Consider the following 5000-nt stretch of genomic DNA (forward strand, 5'->3'; position numbering starts at 1 on the left):
GCCGGCCACCAGGTCAACCGGGGCCCCGCGGGAGGGGAAGGGAAGGAAAGGAGGCGGCCGGACTCCTCCTCCGTCGAGGGTCGCTTCTGCCCGCCTCCTCTCTCCTCCGGGCGCGCCGGACCCTCCTCCGCCGAGGGTCGCTCCTGCTCGCCGCCCCCGGGAGCACCTGCCGCGCGGAGGGCCCTCGGAAAAGAGAGAGAGAGCCGGAGAGAGCAAAGTCTTGTGTCAGCAAGGCTGACTTTCAATAGATCGCAGCGAGGGAGCTGCCTCCCTGCTACGCGACGCAAAACTCCTGACCCAGAATCAGGTCGTTTAATACGAATGATTTAGCACCGGGGTTCCCACGTAACATGCGTGCGCAATTCGGGTGAGAGGCGGCTCCTTCCGCCGCGCCCGTCCTCGACACGGTAACGGGCTCTCCTCACTGAGCGCCTCGAACCCCTTCCCGAACCCGGCGGGAGGGGGCGGCCGGGCCATCCGGGCCAACTCGAGGCCCAAGCGCTGCCGTGACGTTACGCGCTTAGGGGGATTCTGGAATTTAGAGGCGTTCAGTCATAATCTCACAGATGGCGCGCTTCGCCCCATTGGCCTCTCATGCCAAGCACATACTTCAAAATGTCTGAAACTCGCGTTCCTCTCGTACTTTCTGAGCAGGGATTACTGGCTGCAAACAACACATCATCAGTAGGGTAAAACTAACCTGGTCTCACGACGGTCTAAACCCAGCTCACGTTCCCTATTAGTGGGTGAACAATCCAACGCTTGGTGAATCTCTGCTTCACTAAATGATAGTAAGAGCCATTTTCCATCGAAAGATCAAAAAGCCACGGCCGCTATGAACGCTGGCCGCTTACAAGCTCAGTTATCCCCTGTGGTAACTTTTCTGGACACCTCCCGCTTAAAACCCAAAAAGTCAGAAGGATCGTGAGGCCCCGCTTTCACAGGTCTGTATTCATACTGAAAATCAAGATCGTGCTTGTTTTTGCCAGTTCTTCTGCTCCACGGGAGGTTTCTGTCCTCCTGAGCTCGCCTAGGACACCTGCGTTACGGTTTGACAGGTGTACCGCCCCAGTCAAACCCCCACCTGGACGCTGTCCCCGAGCTGGTCGCGCTCGGCATCGCGCCGGGCGCTGGCGCTGGTAAAGCGAGAGAGCTCCTCGGGGCTCGCCTCGCCTCACCGGTGCAAGTGAAAAACGATAAGAGTAGTGGTGATTTCACCGGCGGCCTGAGGCCTCCACTGCCATTCTACAATTTCTCATGTCTCTTCACAGTGCCAGACCAGAGTCAAGCTCAACAGGCCTCTTCTTTCGCGACGCTGATTCTGCCAAGCCCGTTCCTTGGCTGTGGTTTCTGCTAGATAGTAGGTAGGACAGTGGAATCTGTTCATCCATTCATGCCACACTAATTAGATGACGAGGCATTTGGCTATTTTAAAAACTCACATGGGTTTCTTTTTCGAGTTATTCGAGGCGTAACACCCCAGGTGGCCCGTCCAACAAAGGTTTGTCATAGCCAGTGAGCGGTCATGAATTATAATAATCATCACGAGATTCCCAGGAAAAGGATAGGTATATAGTATGGATAAGAAAAAGATATCAGAAAGAAAATTCAAGACACATGAGGGACAGAACCTCATGGAACAGCAAATTGTTTGTTTTTCCCAATACTTTCAAAGGAATGGATAATATCGATGGAATATTGCAAAGTCCATTTACTAAAACGCTGAGCAATTCTTTTATGCTGAGAACTCGGGATGCCAAGAGCTGTCAAAACTTTCTCGTTGATTTTCGGCCATTTCTAGCACCAAGGGGGAACCCATAATATTCTACCTCTTTAGCTCCAGCCGTTCTTTTTATTTGACTTGTCAGATTTTTATAATGTCTCACCTTTTCTGCTGCAGCGTCCTCAAAGACTTTCTCCATATATTCAAAGCGGACCGTAACATCCACCACCAGGGCAACATCTTCCTTAACAAAGATAAAATCAGGTTTCCTCAGTTCCCTCTCTACGGTTTGCAAATGAGGTTCTTCATAGACCACCCATTTCAGATCTTTAGCTTTTTGTTTTAACAAACCACATAATTTATTATGTCGTCGTATACGGGCTTCCTGCACCGCAGAACATTGCCCTAAAATATGAGAAAGAGATTCATAGGGTGCAGTGCAGTGTCTACAATTCACGTTCTTATTCATCCTACCACGCCCTTGATATTCTCTAGTGGGATATACATTCACTCTAAGCTTGAGGGCTATAAGAAATTGTCTTTCAGAAAATTCAGGATGAAATTGTAACCAATCATTACTTATTGTATCATTAATAAAATGTTCAATTCCACTGCCCTGACACGGCAAATCTTTCCAATGAGCCAATTCTACTTCCCTCCAATTACTTGGGATTGGATATATTTTCTTGGGAGCTGGCTTTTCCCATTCATTAAGAGATTCCAGGATCTGTCGGGGAAGTCCATAATCAATAAAGACTGGATCTGTTATTACAGGAATTTTATCTTCTTTTCCACCAGCAGTTATCCATAGACTTTTAAACTCTTCATCGATGTTATTTGCCAATGCGATAGACCGAATTATCTCATCATCGAATTTGCTATTCTATATAATCGTCGCGCTTTGAATCGACGGATGAGACTAGCGAGTCTCATCACTCCCAATCCACCATTCCTAATTCTGGTATATATAAAACCATTACAAGTATCGGGTGGTAAATGGAGCCATCCTTTGACGACAGTTCTGATGGTAGCGTCCAATGACGATAACAGGGTCTTTTTGGTATCTGTATGATCAGCCAAATAGATAAGTCGTGGTATGGTATAATTATTCAACATTGTTAATTTCTGCGATGGTTTTAATGGTGCCTTGGTCAATCTTTCAAGCCAAACAACAAGTTTTTCCTCAAGTAAGGGTTTAGAAAATCCAATCCATGGATCAACTTTGAGTCCAAGATATTTCTCTGACTCGCCTGGTAAAATCATATTTACACTATCTTTATCTATATTCCAGGTCTCACAATTATTGATTGTATAAGGCCATGAGTAGGACTAACAAAGAACCCATAACATTTTTTGGCTTGTACCTTAAGACCAGATAATTCTACAAAAGTCTTCCAATATTTGAATATTCTTAGTCATACCTTCCCATGTATCACTCAACATAACCAAATCATCCGCAAAGGCAAGCGATGTTACCTTATTCATTCCATAAGAAAATCCCATATTAGCCTCCTCTAAGGCTGTAATTAGAGGATCCATTGCCAAGTTAAACAACAGTGGAGACATAGGATCTCCTTGCTTGACACCAACTTTGATCTCAATAGATGAAGTACGCTCCATACCCACTTCTATTCGAGTGTGGATATTTTTATAAGAATCTTCAATTATATTCACGATATGCTGATCCAATCCCCTTTCTCGTAATACCCACATGATGTGATCATGAGATATCGAATCAAATGCCTTGGCAATATCCACAAATATAACCCCCAATGATTTCTTGCTCTTTTTTGCTTGCTTCAATAATATATGAAGTATCTTGAGGTTTTCTGAACAACCAGATGTAGTAATAAACCCTCTGTCGAGGGTTTATCGGGCATGCCTTGGCAAGTCGATTTGTTAGTATTCTGAAAAAGCCTTAATATGATGGATCCAATAGTTAAAGGCCTCCAATTCCCCAGATCTTTTAGGGCCTCAGGGTCTGCAGTCTTGGGGATCAATAAGGAGCGACATTCTTTTATGGCATCAGGTATCATACCAACAATAAGCCATGTATTAAACAACTTCACCAGCTCAGTACATTCTGGATCCACTTGGAGTAGGTCTCTTAGGCTGATCTTATCAGGGCCTGGCGCAGAGTTCTTGTTCATCCTCCATATTTTTCATTATTTCTTTGGCAGAAAAGAGAACTTCAAATGCGGTGTTATTAGCTGCTGCATGGGATTTAAATTGTCCCAATCCTTCGAAGGGAACCAAATTCTCCCATTTATTCTTGTATGTTTCAAATATCTCAATAAGAGGAATTTGGCATTTTAACTGTTCAGTGCCATCGAGAATGATGGAGGCAAGTTTGCATCTATCGATCTCAAATAGATGCTGATATCTCTTATAAAACCTTTCTTTGCCGCTCTTTTCTCCATCCATTTCTTTTTCTTTTCTTTCCACTCTTATTACTCATAATTTTGTTATTCCTCGTTGCCGTGGTTGAGGTGATTCTCTTAAAAATGTAGAGAGGATATCAAATGAGGTGGACTCAACAAGTGATCTTATATTGAGTCATCAGCCATCCACGCACGTATGATGTCAGGGTCAAATTTCATCTGACCCTGCTCACCTATATCTTGTTTTATCTTACATATATATGCATCCGCAGTCCAGTGATGGTAATAAAGCTACCAGTTTTAGTCTCTAAATGACATACACTCAATTCAGGTACAGGATCCAGTATTGTCACTACAGCTTTCTTGTTAAGGCCCAGCAACCTACGTTTATCACTTATTTGTTTAGCTGTCTTAGTTGGAATATGATCCGAAATCAACATATTTATATTTCTTTCACCCCAGAACATATTATTAAAAGTAACAAGAAGTTGTTCTTCGACCGCCCAACAACTCTTATGTTTACTACGTTGGGAAATTACTTTAGGCAGACTGGCCTCAATACGCTCTTTATTCCAAGACTGCTGGATGGGCTATTCTTTTATGTTGAGAAAGCCCACTTTGGTATTAAATTGTTTCTTACATATTTCACAGGCCCAGTCACCCAATCGATCTTCCGTTATTTCTTTACATTTCGGAATGTAGCACAAAATGCTATGTACCTTAGAATCACTTTTATCACACCTAGAACACTGAAATTCAGCCATTCTTCCACCATGATTGCGCTTAAGATGAACACTTAACGCCGTTGGTTTTCCAACGTGATCACCGCAAAGGGACACGCTGGATTATCATTAGGCAATGGAATTAAGATCTTTTCCTGTACTCACTTACAGTTG

The 5000-nt window shown here is 44.0% G+C and overlaps 1 pseudogene; it reads right to left on the minus strand.

Moving 5' to 3' along the window:
• Positions 1-213: 213 nt before the first annotated feature.
• The window catches only part of LOC120376126, an 8058-nt pseudogene continuing 3271 nt past the window's right edge, over positions 214-5000 (minus strand).

This window comes from Mauremys reevesii, linkage group 12, assembly GCF_016161935.1.
Source record: "Mauremys reevesii isolate NIE-2019 linkage group 12, ASM1616193v1, whole genome shotgun sequence".
Classification (NCBI taxonomy): Eukaryota; Metazoa; Chordata; order Testudines; family Geoemydidae; genus Mauremys; species Mauremys reevesii.